Source organism: Eptatretus burgeri, chromosome 17 (assembly GCF_056783735.1).
Source record: "Eptatretus burgeri isolate ZD-2024b chromosome 17, Ebu_testis_v1, whole genome shotgun sequence".
In the NCBI taxonomy this organism is placed as follows: domain Eukaryota; kingdom Metazoa; phylum Chordata; class Myxini; order Myxiniformes; family Myxinidae; genus Eptatretus; species Eptatretus burgeri.
The window spans coordinates 53104159-53125733 of NC_140977.1; the positions used below are offsets into that span (position 1 = coordinate 53104159).

Here is a 21575-nt window from a genome sequence, read left to right on the forward strand (position 1 = left end):
CAGTTCGATCGCCTCTCGAAAGGGGCAGAGGAACGCGTCGCTGATTTTGTGGCGCGGATTAAGCGTGCTTCCGTGGCCTGCAAGTTCACCGCGGGGGAGCGTCCAGCTCGGCTCAGAGATCGTTTTATTGCTGGTTTACGAGATGCGAAGATGGTTTCGGCGGTTCTACGGCTGAAGTGTGAAGCCATTACATTCGACTCGGCAGTCAGCACGGCTACAGCGGTCGAGCAGACTCGCGGGGATGTTCGAGCCATCACCAGCCACGCGGGGTCGCGAGCACCCCGGGACGCGCGCACGACCTTCGATGCGGGTCGGACGTCGCCACGCGGCCGCGCGTGCGGAGAGGTGACCCCGCGGACATGCTTGGGATGTGGAGGTCGACACCTGCGCCGTGCATGCCCGTGTAAAGGCAACGTGTGTTTGAATTGTCACAAGGTGGGTCATTTGGCGCGTGTGTGCCGTGGGGCGGCGGCCACCGTTAAGGTCATGGACGACGATGTGCGAGGCGACTCGAGGCGGAACCAGCGGCCATTGTTGAGCCTGTTTTCAATTGGCCCGGCGACGGCGCGCCCGATGACGGTGGAAGTCGAAGTGAACGAAACGCCGATCACGTTCCAGGTCGATACGGGAGCAGCGGTGTCGCTCATCGGCGAACAGACCGCGCGTAGACTCAACAGCCTGAAGCTTATCAGGTCAAACCTCACGCTGTTCACGTACACCCGCGAGAAGATAACGCCAGTCGGGATGGCAGACGTGTCTGTGCGATACCAAGGCCAGGTCGCCACGCTTCGGGTGTACGTCGTGCGGGGGAGGGGGCCGTCTCTCCTCGGCCGAGATTGGCTGGCCCGCATCAGGCTAGACTGGGCCGCAGTTCACCTTGTGCAACCCGTGCCGAGCCGATGGGAGGATCAGTTGGAGGAGATTCTTCAAAGACATCAAGGGTTGTTTAGCGACGACCTTGGGAAACTCAAGGGCATGGAGGCAAAACTCTTCTTGAAGGAGGGGGTGGTTCCTCGGTTTTGTAAACCGCGTCCAGTGCCGTATGCCCTGCGGGACAAGGTCAAGGGTGAACTGGATAGGCTGGAGGCCTGTGGAGTGATCGAACGGGTGTCGTGCTCGGATTGGGCCAGATTGCTCCAAAATCAAACAAAGCACGCTCCAGGCTAGCCTTCAATTAGACGAGTCTACCGACACTGCCCTGGAGAGCCAGTTGATCGCCTTCGCTTGCTACGAGAGAAAGGGAAAGATGAAGGAAGAGTTCTTGTTCTGCAATACCCTACCAACCACAACGACAGCGGCAGATATCAAAGCTATTGTGGACTCTTTTTTTTTTTTTTTTGAAGCTAATGGACTCGGTTGGCAGAATTTCAAGCACATTTGTACTGATGGTGCCCCAGCGATGGTCGGCGTCGGAGGAGGGTTCGTCAAGCTTGTGAAGAATGAATGGCCCCATGTGACGTCCTCCCACTGTTCGCTACACCGATACGCTCTTGCGTCAAAGACTCTTCCGCCTCATTTGCTGGAAGTCATGGACGTCGCGGTCAAAGTGATCAACTGCAGGGGACCACGAATGTTAAGCGACTCGGTAGGGGGGCCATGGGCCATCAAAGGTTGAGAAACGCTGGTCTAGTTAATCCCGTTACCTAAAAATAACCACGTGATCTAATTTCCGGGGGACACGCCCTCGGTACGCCTTGTTCGAACCGGATCAGATGCAGCCGAGCGACACTGCCAAGGATGTACGGGCTAAAAGGAACGGATCATTGGGAATAAAGTCTCAGTTAAGTTAGGATACGGACCATGCTGGGTCAATGAAAGAACAGACAAAAACGAGCTGGGAACATTTCTACAAGGATTTATTAATAAGCAGGCGAGGAAACATATGTGGCACAGTGAATGTTGTTTATTGTTGTCTGCAGCAGGAATAGGAAGAAATGTGAGAGGTGTGGCTATATACAAGCAACTTCCAAAAGCAGACACGTAGCAGAGTTATCCGATATAATTATTGTAAAGTCTTAACTTAAACGAGGACAGGCGCCATGACGCGCGAGCGCGCGCGCGCGCTCACACACACACACACACACACACACACACACACACACACACACACACACACACACACACACACACACACACACACACACACACACACACACACACACACACACACACACACACCAGAAAGATGCGGCTGTTAAACCTGAAGGGTCAGCTGGACCAGTTGACCATGCAGATGCCAGTAAGACTTGAAAATAAGGCAAAGAGAAAACAGCGAGCTGCGCCTGTCAGATTGGAGGATGATGGAGAGGAGTCAGATAGGTGGCCCGACACCATAGTTCCAATGGCGCCACCGCTCGAGGACGAAGAACCGGGCACAGCGGGCGAAGTGGGAGATGATGGAACAGGGCAGGAAGAGGATCGAGGAGTACTTAAAGAGGAGATTAAGGAAGCTGAGACACAACACAAAGAAAGGGGTCCTCTTGATGACAGGGTCGGAGTGCAGATCTGATACAGAAAGGCCACGGAGGCTGCGAAGGAAGGAAATTAAGAGGCTGTTAGGTACATTCCCATTGTGAGATTACCCGGAGACCAGAGGCGAGCAAGCAATATATCGAACAGCGTCATGCTGAGACTGAGTTCCGACTCAGGTAAACAGGCAAGGTAAACGAGCAAGGAGAATGGTTAAGTGGGAAATAGATACTTGTTATGAATGTTTGTTGAGTTACCTGTTTGGATTCTGGTTTGTTCATTGTACTCACTGGAAGTTTGCTTGCTATGAAATTGTTGCATTTTATTGTGTGGAGGTGTCACGGATTCGTAAGGAGTTACCTCTTTGGACGGATTTGTATGCACACTGATTTTCATTGATCTGCATGTGGTGCTTCGGAAAACGAAATGGAACGTGTGCAAGTCCAATAGATTTCACTGGAATAAAACGTGCTCTATTGTGTATTGTGACCTGTGACGCTTATGGGAATGCATGAGTACGGAAAATGGAGATAGAGATTGGTTGTCATCGTAGATTGTGAAGACTCTGGACAAGGTGAAGTGCGCACACCGATTCCAGAGGAAAACGATGACGACCGACACCGCACGCGTTGTTGATTCAGTGCGGGGCAGATGTTGTTGAGAGTGTTTTGGGACCGGATCGAGAGCTGTGTGTGTGTGAATTCAATCTTGGTGAAAATCTGAATTGGAAGCGATTGTGAGCTCGATAAGGAACTGGAGATTACCGGACAATGTCAAATATGAATGTCTTGTTAGAAATGATATTGTAACAACGAAAGAAACTTCAGGCAGGACGGGAAAGCAGCCTGGTTGTTCGTGGTTTGGTGCTGATAAAAACCAAGGTCACGAATCTCCCTGAACGGGCTTTCTCACTGTTTGATAACTTTGTATGCTATTTTGTCTTTGAAAACTGTACGTTGCATACATAATAAATTGGTGGTCTCCTCGGAGCATCATTTGAATACCTGTTATAATAATAATAATAATAATAATAATAATAATAATAAAATGATGATGCATGCAATGATAGTTTTGGGGTAACATGTGAAGTCTCGAGGTCATTTTGGCTTGTGGCTACTTTGGTGTGGTGCTGATAATATAATCTGAAGGTCACGAGTTCTTTCCCTGTATGGGCCAACCCTCTGCACTGAGTCTGTGTTTGAATCTCAGCTTAGCTATAGAATGAGATGAAAGTGAAGTCCATTTAGGAGGCTCGCTATCGCCGGAATTATGAGTGAAAATCCTCGAGTTGCTCGGCTCGGCAGGGTGAAGTGCTGGGCAGCTGTTGGTGCGGCTGGAAGAGATTTATGGGTGCTAATCCCTCAATTCAATTCATATGCAGATTCAAAAGGGGGGGGGGAGGCTTGGCGGCTACTGTGTCGAAATGCGCATGCCGTTGGATTCGGATTTAAAACGTGATCAAAATGTCGAAGTGGTTTGGAATGATTTTAAAGTGATTTGTAAAGGAGTTGTGAGTGATTTGGTACCTTGTGATGAATGAGGATTTATAACCTCCAACCAGCGTTCCAGTAGAGAGTGATCAAATAATTATCCCTCGGATGGACGTTGAACTAGGCGTGCTGTCTTTATTAGTCTGTGAATGTTAAAGTTAATAAATGACATTGGTTGGTGGATGTTAAAGACAAATTCCTGCCGAAACTACTGCTGGGAAGGCAATGACAAACAACCCAGTGTAACCCTTTGATCGATTCAGGCAGGCAAAATTCATTGCATATATGAATGAAATAAGTTACCTCTTGCAATGATTGATCTGCCAACCAAGTGCATCAACTAGTGAAGAAAATTGGGTTAAAATCCAGACAAAGCTAGTGCACAGACTGGCTGTCCCATCCGTTGCAGGCCTTATCAGAGGGGAAAAAAAAAACCAAGGTCACGAATCTCCCTGAACGGGCCAAAACTACATTACAAGCCTTTAAACTGGAATGTTTGTGCTTTACCGGCAGGGAAGAATAAATGTGTGTTCCCTCCCTTGGATAGACACTGGAGATTTTATTTTTGATTTTATTGATTTTAAAAGAAAATATTTTTATTGTCACAATGATAGACCATAAAGCTGTTTAAGCGGGATTGGATGAATAATGCACTCAAAGGTGGAGCTTTAGCCTAATGGAGAAAGGAGAAAGAGTAGCCAATCAGGAGAAAGAGGGAAAATCTCCCATGCCTCTCCCACAACAGTGATAAGGATTGGGAAGGTTCTACCGAGATAGCTACATGTATGGACAGAGTGTTTTGAGCTGCAATTTAAATGCTATTCGCCTGATGACTCAACATTGACAAATGATTTGACAATTTTTGTACACCTGTTTAAAACAGAGGTTTAAACTGTATTTATTTGTTTTGATAAAGGAAATGGATTCGTAAATAAAGGTCAGAGGACGTGATTAGATGGCTTGAGTAAGTGAGTTGGTTATATTGCAGCATGTTGCTGTTTTGGTGAGAGAGAAATGGACAAGATGGACAACGTCAGGGATTTAAAATGTTGATGGAATTCTGAATAGTGGTGAGAGAGATTGGTTAAACATTATTTTTCTGAGATATTTCAGTTCCACTGACCATGAAAGAAATGGATGCTCATCAGGTTAATTAAACAACGTTAGCATTTGGTATTGTTTAAACTGTTTGGAGAAATTTTGCAACCATGTTGTCAAGATTTTGATCCCAAATGGACGCTCTGCAGCCAAAGTGTGGTCTGCAACTCGGCAACTCGAATGACGCCATGCTGACAACACCAGCGCGGAACTCTTATGGGGGAGTGCAGAGCTTGGAGCCTGAGAAAGACTTCCACCCTGTGACTAAAATAATAGGCAAGCTACTCTTGTTTAATTACTCCTGTGAATTGATGTAAGAATGTGCAACTTAGCTTTGAATTATTTTGGGAATCTATTTTGTGAATTATAATAACCTAGAACACCGGTGTGTTTTGCACACACCTAGCCACAGTACACCAATGTGCTTTGACCTGTGTTGTAATGATGATTTTCACACACCTATTTACCGGATCGGTTGTCAAATACATAAACATGGAGGTTGTGTATGGTAACTGTGTTACTTACTTTCAGACTTAAAGCTCATTTAAAAAAAAAAGGAACTCATTGAGAACGAACCATCATGTTTCTTTTGGTTATAATTAATATTAACTTTTGTTTTGAGATTACAAATTGAGAAACCTTTTATCATACAAGTCTCATAATCCTAATTTAAATGTATTGGGGTCTTCAAGTGACAGTATTCTCCTATCTTTTTCCTATCTTCTTCTTGAATGGATAGAAATTTGCGGAGTAATTAGAGTCCGTATCTTTAAACCAGTAACTTGGGACAGATGTGAATGATTGGTTATATCAGTGGGGTACGCCGCTTGTTATTAATAACTTGTATTTATTGATTAATATATTGTCAATCACTGTAGCTCTGGACCTTGTGATCTGTTAATTGAGGATAGGGAAAAGTTACTGAGAATTGAATCAAGATAATATATTAAGTTGAAGTACTTACATAATATTAAAGGAGGGTCTGCATTATTAAATTGATCGACAGATTGGTCAACATTACATATTAGGAATCATAAGTTAACTGCAAGGCAAAATCAAATTATGATGGAAAGTAGCATGCTATTTACATAACCATAATGCAGAATGGCTGGAAGAGTGGCGAGACCAACAGCAATTATGAAATCAATTAAATGAAATTAGGAATTGTACCACGTACTGTAACTGTATTGCTCTCACTGATTAGTACTGGCCTGACTGTAATTTAAGTAAAATGCCTCTATAATTTGTAGAAAGACAAACAAAAGGATAAACAAGAATTATGCAGAGTACAGAAGACATGACCATATGAAATGAATGTTAAATCGGTTAGAATAAAAGAATTATATTATTGAAAAGAGTGCAATGATGCTACCAGCCAATTTAAATATTACCTGTGTTATCTGTCTTCTGTTATATTGGACACGTGCGTGGTTTTTGATTAAGTGGTACTTCTTGTATGTTTACTTCAGTAAGTTGAGGTATTTCTAACACTGACTTGACCATCTTTTATCAGTACGGAAGTGCGAAGTTAGCTGTAAATAAATAAATAATAACAGTTGCTCTGGGACTACTTGTGAATGAAACTGTGAATTGTTCAGCAGATATCAATGTTAAAATGGTAACTTTGCAAAATCGAATCGCTTTGGATTCGGTACTTGAAAGAAGTAACTAACTTTCATAGTTATTGTACAGGTGACATGGAAATAGCAAATGAGATGAATGTTTTTGAGTGTACATACAACTGAGATTTCTGTATATTTTAGCATGTCGTTTAGGGAAAAAATAAGGAAAGGGATAAAATTTTGATATAACATATAATGCAAGTTAAATGCTTCTGTAAGAACCTTTGTCAGTCTTGTTGAAAGACATGAGCCCATGACGTTTATGGATTGGCATGTTTAATCGATGCTTAACCTTGATTTTGTTTGTCTTGGAGTGTTGAGAGCAGTTGAACCATGCAATGTACGTTTTCGCCTAATGAAGCTTTGGAAGAACTTCCACCGAAAGATTGATCGACGGGGAGAACCCAGATTTGGGTGATTGGGCATTCAACACGTGATCATGAAACTACCCCCTTCCTGAGGAGATAAGATGAGCATGTTAGAGGAAAAAAAGAAAAAACCCACTGAAGAGAAGGTTGGATAAGTCAAACCACAACAAGGCAAAGTCTTAATGTCGCCGTTGCGTGGTGACAGGCAGGCCAGGCAAGCCTGGAGGAATGTCCTCAACCACACTCACAAATTGCTGCTCTGCAAATACATCGTGAACTTGCCGTGGTTGCTTCAATGCACAACGAAGGCCCTGAAGATCCACACGGCGAGTCATCTGCAACATGTGTTCAATGGTGGGGGTGGGGCTCGTGCAGCCATTGTGGCTGCATCCATCGTGCACAGCTCATTTGGTGAATCAAACCTGATTGCACAAACTGCTGCCAAACTCTGCTGGGGCTGGATCTCTGGGTCACCTCTCGGGTCCTTTTCATCTCCTTCAATATTAGTGTCGGGCCTAAGCTCGTACCTGCCAAGATATACCTTCTCTGCAGCTCAAGGAGTGCGTCGACTGTGTTTCCCGTTGGGTACTGCTCTATCTACACCCTGACCTGCTTATCTTCTGACTTCAGGTAGCATGTCTTTTCGATTTGTGACACATGCTGGTGCACAGGCCATGAATTAAATGGAAACACACTCACTAACCTGGCTGGGTCACTATTGAAATGGTCGTTATCCAGCATTCTTCTGATATGAGCACTCACTGCCATTGTAGATTGCACTCATGTAACGGATATATTTTTCTCCTCCAGAAACGGAATGGTTATCTTGTGTAATATAATTATTCAAATTTTCCTGATAAGGAAAAAGGGGGGAATTGTGGAGGAAAAAAATAATTATATTAATGTACTCTCAATTATAATTGTTGCTGGTGCTTATAAATTTAATTTTATGCTATTAGTCGAATTGGCTGTCAGTTATGCTTCCCTTTACCCAAGAGTTTTTTCGACCTAAACGTTGATAAAAGGAATGTCTTGCTATGGAACAAAGTGGACCTGGTTGATTAACACCAACTTTTGCCATGATTATGTCACTTGCTTTTCACCTAGTAGACACGTATTGCAGTTGGAGTTCTCTTGCCTAATGCTTATCAGTCCCTCCACTCCCACAAAAGCATATAAATGCCAGGAAATGTAATCTTAGCTTAGTGCAAATCATTGTGGATGTATACCATCTCAGTGGTTTGAACTCCATCGATAAACTTAAATCTGGCTCTGAGTGTTAAATGTGTAAGTGACATGGAAATTGCAACATAAGTGTGCTGTATAATTACTGACTTATACAGGTAAGAATTTTTGGGCTAATTAAAAACTGAATAAAAATTAAGTGTTTGCAAAAATTAAAGAGTAATACAAGAAAGACTTAAATGTGGGCACAACATTTAAATGGAAACACACATGCTATTTAATTCAGAATACATAAAATTTCTCCCTAATTAAATGGGAGACATTCAACGTGTTTGTATCTCTTCTATATAATTGCTGAAGATTAGCAATTAAAGATTTTTTTATCGCTTCACTGTTCCCGTCGTCTTGTTGCCCGCCCCCTCCCCATCCTACCCCAGCCCACCAGGGTCATACACATTATTCCAGAATCCTACACCTGGTTACCCTCCCAAATTCTAAGCTGAATGCTCACCAACATTCCTTCATCCCTCAACTCTCTGGTTTGTTGAACCATCTCCATGTTTTATGTTTTGCATTCCTTCCTCCAGTCTTTCAAGAGTGTTGCCCATTGTCACCTCATGCTTTCTTCGTTACGCATCCCCTGCTCTCTTCTACTCCTGATGAACTCACCTACCCCCTCCCCTTTTCTTCCTGCCACTCATGTGTAACTTGTCTCCCCGCTCCTCTCTTTGATCATCTGTCAGTCGATGAACCTGCTATCCTCTGTAGTCTCGCTCCTCCACAAGCCTAGATTTCTGTATACAACAAAGAAAAAAGTTATGCATATACTGAAAATAGGAATTAGAGAGTAATGTAAATTTGAATAAAAATATAGTGCATGTATGGCATATAATTACTGAGTAATACAGAAGTTGTGATTAGAGGCTAGCATGATAGCCTAGATACATGTGCACTCGCCTATTAACTGGCGAACATGGGTTATAATCTTGACTCAGCGATAAACTGTCACCGTGGTGTTTCACATATATGGCGTTATGTGTGTGCTCCGTAAATTAGATGGATGTGAAGCTGAGTGAAGCTGAGCATCCCGTTTTCTAACATTAGTTTGTGGATAATACCACATGGTGTCCCTCACAAAGGGGAGGTATTAAACAACAATACATCTTTCCACATAAATAACAAACACAGCCCCAATCAATGCAAAGAAAAAAAAAATGGAAAACTACAAAAAAAATATCAGCTGATATATTCTGACAAATGGGAGAATGACGAAAGAGTAGGAAGATTCAAAAAAGAGCTTGACAGAACAAGGATCAACAAGAAAGGCTCATTGGAATGGCGAAGAAGAGGTCAAAAGAATCGGGATGGAGAACGAGTCATCATCAATGCTCAAGACCAAGGACACCACACTCATGCCTTCAAGAAAATGGTGGGATTGAGCCAATCGGACAAATGCAGGTTTTGTGGGGTAGAAACGGAAAGTACCAGTCACCTCCTTTCGGGATGTAAAAAAACTCGTGTCAGAACAGCTGTACACAGAAAGACATGAGAGTCTGCAGAGTAATCCACTGGCACATCTGCAAACATTTCAACATCCCGGTCCCAGAACAATCATGGAAACACAAACCAAATCTGATCCTTGATAATGAACATATAATGCTCATTTATGACAAGATAATCCCATCAAGTGTGGACATTGCAAACAAAGCACTGCGTCAGGACATGGTGATCAAACACAAAAAGAAAAAGTCAGCATTGTTGATCGAGGTTTCAGTTCCTAATGCCTTTGGATGAAATGTTCCAGAAATCAGGAAAATGACAAAATACCAGGATCTGAAAAATGAGATCAAGAGGATTTGGAAACTGAAGAAAGCTGAAATTGTACCAGTCATAGTCGGAGCTACAGCAATGAGAACCCTTACTGAGTATTAAAAAATCATTCGGGGGAATATCACTCCAAACGAGCTACAAGTGGAGACTGCCAGAGGTTCAGTGAAGATTGTAAATAGAGCCCTTGGAACGAGGAAATGAGAAGGAAGTTTCACAGTTTTGTTCATGAATCATGATCCTTTCCCAAAAAGGAGATGGAGATTTCGAGTTCTGGGAGAACTTCCTCCCACTTCCTGAAATCCAAATGGATAGAACAACCAACAGGAGGTGAATTAGCACTGGCACCCTGAACAAATTACAAATTCCTGTGACCTTTAGTTGAACATCAGGCCTGGCCAGCTGGTTTGTGAGAGAGTTTGGCCAAAAACATTCCTCGGCGACCCCATGATAAGGTGGGAATGACAGCCATTAAAGTAGTTGTCATTGCAGTCGTCGTAGTAGTGGAAGACTAATTTTTGTTGACACTGTAAAATAAAATGGGTGTCACAAAGTTAAATCTTTACGCAGTCATTAAGGAGTAATGAAGAGCAAAATGCAACTGCGATTATATAACCGATTATTATGCCTGGTGTTGGCTTTATGGTTCGGGTGGTGGGCTTTGGATCCTCGGGTCCTGAGTTCAATCCCCGCTCAGCTGTTGAATTAATACCAGGTGGGGTTAACTCGGCCTGTCATCCTTCCGAGGTCGGAAAAATGAGGGCGAGCTTGCTGGTATACTGTGTCGGAGTGGCGACCCGTCCAGGATTGTGCCAAACCCACCTAATTGTGCTAATCCACCCCAAACCCACCTCCTTCAAATTCCCTGCTTTCCTTCCTGAAAGTCCCTGTAATGTCCATCTTGTATTCCCCATGTTCCCCACCCCATCTCTCTCCCTTCCACAGATCTCCTAATGTCTCTGTTCCCCACTGTTTTGTCCTTCCCACTCCCACTCCTCTTGTCGCATGCCCCCCTTGCTGTGTGTGTTGTGTGTTAGCTCTCATACGAGCCTCGACAAGGTATACAAAACAAAACAAAAAATTGTGGACGGCTTCAAATGAAACTTGGTGGACACGTTGGGTGCGTGACAAGGAAGAATTCATCCAATTTTGGTGAAGATTCACATCCGGATCCGAATCTGATATTTTTTTAAAGTGATTCTTCACCATTCATTGAGTGATAGGACTGAAAATAATATATCGCACAACATCTCAAAAAGTTGTGGACGGAGTCGGACGAAACCAGGTGGATAGATTGGGTGTGTCAGAACGACGAATTGATTCCATTTTGGTGAAGATCCAAATCCGGATCTAGACACGAGAATTATTTGATTTTAAAAGTGATTCTACATCATTGAGAGATGGAGCCAAAAACGATATAGTACTGTACGGAATGATATTTCAAAAATATATTGGGCTCGATATGTTCTCGTGGATCAGGCATTACGTGGCAGAGGTACCCGCTCTACCGAGTGCCCTTCTAGTTTTCGTCTGTTTTGGTTTTCAGTTTTTCATTATTTTTGTCTGTTTTCTCCTCATACCCCAATTATTTGTGGGTATTCGGACAATATGTGAGGCTGTGTGATGTCATGACCATTTCCTCACAAAGGCTACATCACAACCCTTTTGGATTCTACACGCAACATCACTTCATGTCAAATCTATACTAATAAAAGGTAATGTGTGTGTCTGTAAGTGTATCAGTGTGTGTGTGTGTGTCTCCTCCATAACTCCAAAACCATAAAACTGAGCAGCCTGAAACTTTTCAAGCATACGAAGAAAACTCTAAGGAATTGCAAGAGTGAAAATTGGGTGTTTGGGTTAATTAAAAACCCCTTTTGAAGATAATTAACGGCTTTATTTAATTATATCCTTCATCAGGCGATCCTCGGCCACCTCACTGTTTGGGGTCTAAGGCGTTTCCTGGATAACCTCACTGGGGGTCTGAAGCCGCCATGTTTTTGGGCCTGCTCAACCTCATCTTGACTTGGAACAAGCTGTTCATCATAGCTACGAATTGATGGGTACATTGCAATGCTTGTAAATGCCTGGAGACATCAGTGTTCGTTGTTTTATTTCATTTCCGCACGTGCGATCACCACGAGTATCTCTTAAAGTTCGAAGAATTTAGAAATTTAAGCTCCAGAATCGAACTTGCAAGCAGTTCCGACTCCGAGAAAAGTGTTCATTTGTCCAATTCAGATATTTGTGATATTTCGAGTGTCTCCGGGAGGTGTATGTTGAACATGACGGTTCAGTGATTGCCAATTGCGTGCCAAGGGAGCCGTTTCTTCGCGAGCATTTCATTGGATTGCTTGCTTGAATGCTTAAGCCACTTGGCGAGCACTCTCCAAGCTGCTTAGTTGTTCGTTTCAGGAAAAAGTACACGTGCTTTCCATCTCACATCGATTGGACTTACGTTTCCGCCTTTGTTGGGTCCCGCGGTGCTGTGCCGTGGGTGCCTCGAGAGGTGTCCCATCCACTGAAAATGTGCAATTTCATTCTTACAGGACATCGCTTTGTTTAACCTTTTTGTGCGATCTCCAATTGTTATCCACGTCTCACTTCGACATCAATACATATTAAGGTAGCCGTCTTTGAGCGCTCTCAGCATGGCTTGAGCATGTCCATTGTCGAGCAAACTAGAAAGGCACTCGGTAGAGCACGTACCTCCACCAGGCTGAACAGTTTATGTTTTGTATACCACTGATAGGCCAGATCTGGATCAGGAACTCCAAAATGGAATCAACTTGTTATTGTCACATACCGAACTCACCCACCAAGTTTCGTCCCACTCAGTCCACAACATTTTGATATATACATGTCGTTTTTTGGCCCCGTCTCTCAATGGTGAAGAATCTAGCATCCGGATCTTCATCAAAATCGAACAATTTCGTCCTTGTCATACGCCCAACCTGAAAACCAAATTTCGTCGGAATCTGTCCACAACTTTTGAGATATCCTGCTCACAGACAAACAGACAGGGGTGAAAACATAACGTCCGCCCACCTTCGGTGATAGAGGTAACGAGCAGCTCGATGACCATATACAGATTCGCTGGAAACTTTTACCCAAGTATCCAGTAGTCCTGACGATTCGCGATGCTGTCACTGTTCAGTAGGGGCTGTGATGCAGCACATCATTAAAGGGTTTCACTGTGAATTCTGAGCATAAAGCCGTTAGTTGATACAAGCCCTCTTTCAATGCACTGAAGTCGAAAGCATGCCAGTGTGTGGCATGGAAGCATCAAAGCGTTTCACATTTGATGGAGACAAGGCTGTGGTAGGAAACCGATAAACATGTGCGAACATGTGAAACAAAGGCTTTCATTGAGTTTATGGGCTGTTAGTTTTTTTGAAGAACAAAAGCGAAAAATATCAGTAAATGAAAGGCCAAATTTGCATCAGTAATTTACAGTAATCTCATCTTGCTTATTTCATGATACACATTTTGCATCAATTGCATTAAGGTCAACTGCTTGTAACGACTTAACGTTATTCTCGTTATCAATTGGGGTTCGGTACGCTGCTCGTATCATTATCGAGGCACCGCTGTGCTGCTGATGCAGTATCCTTGCATATCAGGGCAGGCATTTGGAATTCACCCAGGGTGGAGGCACACATTTTTTTCGAAAAGGTCTGTTGGGATCGTCATCGTCTGCTGGTCAAATGCGAGCAAGCGTCATGACAGTGACAACCTGCTGAACGACCCCTCTGAAGGATGGTGGATGCAACGCACTGCTTGCGAAGCACCACGATGAAAGTCTACGCTCCGGTTGGAAATCAAACCCAGATGAGATTGATCAAAGGCGAGTACGTGACCTTTGAGTTATCCTGTCAATAGTGATCCCATTAAAAGAGCTTGAAAAAAGGGATTATCTGGTTCTCTACCTGGGAGATTTCATGTTTGTTCTTCTGGCTGTAGAGTATCTGCAACACATATATATATATATATATATATATATATATATATATATATATATATATATATATATATATATATATATATATATATGGAAAACAGGCCTGTGCATTTGAATAGGCCAATTGGCCAATCATGCTCGTGTTCTGATTAAATATTTTATTTTTTTTTACTTACCGTATTCCGATTTAGTTTCCCCCATCCATTGACTTGGTAACATTTCACTTAACACATCCACATCTCATGAACATAACTTAGTGCTTCCAGGTCATCCCATTCGATTTCATGCTCTGAGCGGCCATGGTGCTCACCCAAAGATCTTGTCTTGCGGGATATTTTTAAGAAGGCACCAGTACAGATGGAACAGCAAGATTTAAAGACCTTCTGAAGGACGGCATGTTCAATCAAGTTGTACTTGTTGCTGGCACCTCAAGGCAGTTTTAATCTTATCCGGCATCAAGAACTGGAGATCAAGATGTACCAAACCAGGGCCTCTTTGCAGACTCCGGGAGCAGGTGGAATTTTATGTCCGCAGAGCTAGCCTGGCATTGAGAATAAGTCGCTCGTGCCATTTTAAAAGCTAAATGTAACTTCTAAAGGCAATTTTTTTTCTGTGGAGGAAACCATGTCTTGCCTCTGTGGATCTCTCATTAGCTGTAATACATATATATTGCATGAGTGATCGCCTGAGCGGGAGGACTACTTTGACCTACGAGGGTGTTCAAAAAGATAGATGAATGAGAAACTCATAACAGTCTAAGACACGCCAACATATTTTTAAAATCTTCAATATGTTAACTCTGTTATGTATGTGATAACGATTCATTGGCACCATAGTAACCACACCAGGCACGGGAAATAGCATAGAACAAACTATTTCATTTCATTACTTATATCTATGCGCAGTGGGTTCTTGCAGGACATGACTTGAGGTTTTTCAATGTCATTAAAAATACATCACATTTACTCTCTTCCACATGTAACCCCTTCAAAAAGAGGGTTTAAAAATAAATAAATTTTATATATATATATATATATATATATATATATATATATATATATATATATATATATATATATATATATATATATATATATACTCAATGTCCAAAACGTAAGGAACAGCTGCTCTTTCCATTAAATAAATTGATCAGGTGAATCCAGGTGAAAGCTATGATACCTTATTGATTGCATCTGTTAAATCCACTTCAATTAGTGTAGATGAAGGGGAGGAGACAGGTTAAAGAAGGATTTTAAGCCTTGAGACAATGAGCCTGGTGTTGGCTCAGTGGTTTGGGTGGCGGCTTGAGATCCTATGGTCCCGAGTTCTAAGCCCTGTCGGCCGCTGAATTAATACACCAGGGGGTTGACTCAGCCTGTCATCCTTCCGAGGTCGGTGAAATGAGTACCAGTTCCAGTGTGTGTACTGGTAGAGGGGCACTGCATCAGCGACGCAGTCGCGCTTCAAGAAATGATAACTACCCCGGCAGCTAAGCTGCCATACGACCACCACCACCAGCTTTGAGACAATTGAGACATGGATTGTGTATGTATGCCATTCGGAGGGTGAATGGGAAAGACAAAAGATTGAAGTGCCTTTGAACGGGGTATGGTAGTTGGTGCCAGGTGCACCGGTTTGAGTGTATCAAGAACTGCAATGCTGCTGAGTTTGTCACACTCAGCATTTTCCTGTGTGTATCAAGAATGCTCCACAACTCAAATGCCATCCAACCAATGGAAGGCTAGTGGTCGAAAACGACTCATTGATAAAACAGACCAAAGGAGGCTGACACAAATTGTGCAGAGAAACAGATGGGTGACAGTCAGTCAACTGACATCCAGTACAACATTGGTACCGAAAGACCCATAAAAGAATGCACAACTGGTCGTACCTTGACACGAATGGGGTATGGCAGCCAATGACCGTACAGAGTTCCACTTCTTTCAGCAAAAAAACAGAACCTGCGGTTGCAGTGGGCTAAGGAACAAAAACACTGGATACTGGAGGATTGGTAAAACATTGCCTGGTCTGATGAATCCTGGTTCCTACTCTTTCATGCTAATGAGAGGACTAGGGTATGGAGAAAACCACATGAGTACATGCATCCATCATGCCGTGTGTCAACATTGCAGGCTGGTGATGGTGGTGTGATGGTGTGCGGTGTGTTTTCATGGCACACATTGGGCCCCTTAATAAAAGTGGAGCTACATTTGAATGCCACTGGATATCTGAACATCATTGCCAATCTGATGCATCCCTTCATGGCAGCAGTGTATCCATCTGCGAATGGATTTCTTCTGCAGGATGATGCCCCATGCCACAAGGCTATGATTGTCTGAAAATGGTTCCTCAAACATGACAGTGAATTCAACTTACTGCAGTGGCCTGCCCAGTCACCAGATCTCAATCCAATTGAGCATCTGTGAGATGAGATGGAATGAGCTATTTGGAGTAGAGATCCACTACCAGCCAACTTGACACAGCTGTGGGAAGCATTGGAGTCAACATGGGCCAACATCCCTGTGGAACGCTTTCGACACCTTGTGGGGTCCATGCCCCAACAAATTGAGGGTTGTTCTGAGGGCAAAAGGGTGTTCCTTAACATTAGGAAGGTGTTCCTAATGTTTTGTACACCAAGTGTGGAAATATATAAATTGACACCTCCCATGCTTCTCCAGCCGAAGAAGCTGCAGAAAGCAATCAAGAACGCCTACGCAAGGTAAGCGTTAGCGCGAGAAGTGAAATTCTATAAATTTCGGAATATTAATTAAAAATACAAACCTAGAATATCTTGGTTGGACAAGTGTCCACTCCCCTGAGTTAATACTTAGTGGAAGCACCTTTGACAGCAATTACAGCTAAGTCTGTTGGGATAGGTCTCTACCAACTTTGCACACCTTGATTGGGCAATATTTGCCCATTCTTCTGTACAAAACTGTTCAAGCTCAGTCAAGCTGTGGGGGGAGTGTTGATGGACAGCATTCTTCAAGTCATGCCACAAATTTTTGATTGGATTTATGTCGGGGCTCTGACTGGGCCATTCAAGGATATTTATCTTTTTGTGTCTTGTCCACTGCAGTGGAGCTTTGGCTGTGTCCTTCGGGTCATTGTCATGCTGAAAGATGAACTTCTGTCCAAATTTCAGCTTTCTTGCAGAGGGCAGCAGGTTTTCCTGGAGGATTTTCTGTATTTTGCTCCATATATTTTTCCTTCTATCCTGAAAAGTGCCTCATTCCCTGCTGATGAGAAACATTGCCATAACATGATGCTGCTACCCCTATGCTTCACAGGAGGAATGGTGTTCTTTGGGTGAAGTGCTGTGTTGGGTTTGCCACAAACATAAAGTTTTGCATTTAGGCCAAAAAGTTTCATCTTTGTTTCATCAGACCACAAAACGTTTTGCCACATGGCTTCAGAATCTCCAGTATTGTTTTGCATACCTCAAACGGGACTCAAGGTGGGCTTTTTTGAATCATAGCTTCCGTCTTGCCACCCTTTATTGGGTTGCAAGTCTTCAATGTTTGGGAAGGCGTATCCTTCCACCGTGTTCATGCAAATTGTTGAGGTTACCTTATCCTCTGCAAAGAAAAATGGACAAACCATTCGACGCACTGAGCTTTCTGCTGTGGAGTCGCCATTTTATTTTACATTAAACGACCAGATCTGAAAATAAAGAAATCTTTACGAGTTTCTGCATCTTATAAAACAAAGGGTTTTGTTGTATCACTTGTGGTACTAAATATATTAACAACAAAAGTTGTCCAGGTCTTTTTGAAACACCCAACATGTAGTTGCATCAGAGTACCCATTAATACAGCATTCCTCAGAGCTGGGACTTTTCGTCCTGAGGGATGGTCCAAACGTTCTTTTATGGCACTGCATTCAGTATTACTCCACTTTCCCATTCCCCAAGGTCTTTCAAATGAGCCAAAAATCGACAGCAAACACACACGGAAAGCAGATGGCTGAAACACGCTCTCCAACCAATTGAAGGATTTATTTAAAAGGCAAAGTGTTGGGAAGAAGGTGGACAAGATGCTATCATAAACGGAATGTACCAAGTGAGTCAAAAGACACAAAGGGGAGAATGGGAATACGCAAACTTATATTCAAGAAATGTTGGGGAGCAACCCCCTTGTAGACCCCCTTCGACCCTGATTATTATTTTTTATGCCAAGAATAATCTTTGGTACATTCACAGGTGATGAAGGTTGTGGTCAAGTTTCATCAAAATTGTATGTGTAGTTTCTGAGAAGAGAGCAAATATCTACTTTGGGGTGCCGAAAACCCCACCTCCCCCCCCCCCTGTAGACTCCTTAATGAGTGAAGACTTTGATGCGGTCAATAAATCTTCTTTAGGCATCAGATATTAAACTTGTGGCCAAGTTTCATCAAAATCGTGTGTTTGGTTCAAGGGATAATAACTGAAGTGCTTACGGACTGACTGACTGACTGATTGACTCACTCACTCACTCGCTCTCACCTACGGACACTGCTCGATCGCATAGGCTCACCTGACCAAAGCCCAGGTGAGCTAATAATGCAGGCGGGACTTCTCTTTGTCTCTACAATGTGCAGGGTGGATGCAGGACTCGAGTCAGCCTGCTTTAAGAAACAAGGAGTGAGATGAGAGCCAGTGACGATGGTGTCCAAAGATGAAGTAACAGAGCCACGAGCAGGGCGAGCGAGTGATGAGATGAGTAGGCCTTCAACCAGCCCACGTGGTCTTTGTCCTTTTCCCCAATGAGGACTCCTGGTCAGCACTTAACTTCTTCCTCCTCCAAATGCTTCTTTGCACTCAGAGCACGTGGAGTTCTCCTGTCTTCCCAAGGAAAAGAGTATGGAAACTAAGAGATGAGAATGTAAAGGAACATTTCTATAGGGAACTTGAGGAAATGAATCTTGGAAACACTATGGTTGGAGATGATGTAAAGAGTTGTTGGAACTCTTTAAAAGATGGGGGCTGCTGCATGCTACTGAAAAGACATGTGGCAGGTCGAAGGGCCCAGCTCGACATGAGGCTACGTGGTGGTAGAATAATGAGGTGGATATGGTGATTCACGAAAAAATAAAACTGTTTTGGATTTGGAAAAAGGGAAGGGATAAGGAGGAATACTTAGTGGCTCAACGTAGGGCAAGAAGGGAAGTTTACGAGGCTAAAAAATTAGTACAGGATTCACTTTGAGATGTGATAAATAATGCAGATGGTAGAGGGGAGATATTTTGGATAGCAAAGCAAATGATCAGTCAAAATAAGGATCTCATAGGAGAACAATGTGTGAAGGATGATGTGGGAAATGTACTGGTTGACCATGGGGAGATTAGAAATGATTGGAGGAGTTACTATGAGCGCCTGTTAAATGAGGAATTCCCTTGGTACAGGGATATTACGGAGGCAGTAGTGCCGGTGCAGCGTCCACCACCTGAGATAAAGAATGAACGGGTGAAGAAAGCCATCGATTAAATGAATAATGGTAAAGCGGCGGGCAGCACTGGTATTGTCGAAGAGATGCTGAAGGCATCTGGCGATATTGGAGTGAATTTAATCGTTAAAATGGTAAATGCAATTATAAGCAAGACATCTGTCCCAGATGACTGGTTGAAGAGTGTAATGGAGATTATTTATAAATGGAAGGGTGATGCCTTAGTTTGGAGCAACTATAGGGGTCGAAAGTTGCTGGACCATGGAATGAAGGTGGGAGAGAGGGACAGAGACAAAGACATGGATAAATTGACTGTGTTAACATACATGAAATGCAATTTTGTTTCATGGCAGGAAGGGGCACCATGGAGGCAATTTTTAGAGTTAGACAATTACAAGAAAAATATCTGGGGAAGAATAAACTGTACTTCATATTTGTGTATTTGGAGAAGGCGTTCAATCGGGTGCCTCGGGAAGTGGTGCAATGGTCCATGAGAAAGTTATGTGTTGAGGATTGTTTAGTTAGAGTAGTCATGGCAATGTATGATGGCTCAAAAACCTCTGTGAGGGTAAATGGAGTGCAGAATGAGGATTTTAAGTGAAAGTGGGTGTTCGTCAGGGGGTCAGTCTTGAGCCCAATCCTGTTCATTATGGTTCTTGAGGCTATATCACAGGAATTTAGAGAAGGCTTACCTTATGAACTCCTGTATGCTGATGACCTAGTGTTGATAGCCAACAGTGTGGAAGCTCGTGATTTATCAAGGTCTGCAGGGAGGAAAGACTCTGCTGCCTGCCTCTCTGAAGGATTGCAGGGGCTTGTGGTCTGTGACAAGGGTGAATGCCCTGCTGTAAACATAATGGTGAAATTGCTTTACTCCCCAGACAAGAGCCAATGCCTTCTTATCTCGTTGTGTGTAATTTTTCTCTGATGAGGTCAATGACCTGGACTCAAGTGCTATTGGTCGTTCCGTACCATCCTCCATGACAGAAGAGAGTACAGCACCTAAACTATATGGTGACGCATCACTGGCAAACCATCGGGGTCTTTTCGGATAGTAATGTCCAAGTTCAACGTCAGAGGCCATTGACTATTTTACCTGCTAAAGTATTTTCTCAGAAGCCTTTGTCCATTTTCATGGGTGTTTCTTCCATGATAGCAGCTGATGCAAAGGATGAAGAAGCATTGAAAGATTTGGTAGGAAGTGGCGATAATAATTCACCAACCCGTGGAAGGAGTGACGTTGTGATACTTTTGGTCGAGGTGCTTCTGCCAACTCCTTTACTTTGCCAGATTCTGTGCATAACCCTGCAGCAGTGATTTTATCTGCACATTTGGTCAATTTTTTTTTTGAGGAACTGACATTTATTTGTGTTTCCACGAAGGTCATGCTGCTTTAGCCCCTGCAAAATAAGTCCCAACCTCCATTGATGATTATATAGTATCTTTTGTGAGACGGACTTTCGGTATTCCTGCCAATACCTGATCCGGAATGTGTTTTCACATCGTAGGGGCTGATACAACTCTAAACACTTACCAGTGTGTATTTATTCTCTTTCTATCGAGTGCAGCCTGTGGCTGCTGGTTGCGTCATTGGTTGGGACGCGGCGATGCCGCTGATGCAGTGTCCCCCTTACGGGTGCACTGGTGCTCATTTTGCCCACCTTGGAAGGATGACAGGCTGAGTCAACCTCCTGGTGTATTTTAATTCAGCGGCCAACGGGACTTGAACTCAGGACCCTAGGATCCCAAGCCATCACCCTAACCACTAAGCCAACATCAGGCTTGTGTATTTATTGAGACAATCCCTTGTATGTATTTATCGTTCGGTACTTTTCCGTCCGGTCAATGTTGCCAGTTGATCCTGACAGAGTTAGATCAATAAGTACCGATTTCATTGTCTACCGATCGACATTGATATTCCACACAGTCTCTTCTCGATAAGAATAAACCCTCATTGTCAACAACATACAAATCCATCATATAGGATTGCTTTGTGACTTCTCATAAACTACCTGCACACAAAACTTGCCTTTTGGCTTTATTTGCTCGCCGGTGTAAGTGGGAAACACCGCTCTAGTGTCCATCAATTTCTGATGTTTGTAGGGTTTGGAGCACTCATCTCGTGAAATGAT

At 43.3% G+C, this 21575-nt stretch overlaps 1 protein-coding gene across 1 annotated transcript in view; it reads left to right on the forward strand.

Annotated features, from left to right (window-relative positions):
• The window catches only part of LOC147010124 (uncharacterized), a 30385-nt gene extending 21777 nt beyond the window's left edge, over positions 1-8608 (forward strand). The window contains exon 4 of the transcript XR_015052766.1: positions 6994-8608. The gene's annotated coding sequence lies outside the window, so the exon portion shown is untranslated. The remainder of the gene's footprint in view (positions 1-6993) is intronic.
• Positions 8609-21575: the final 12967 nt, after the last annotated feature.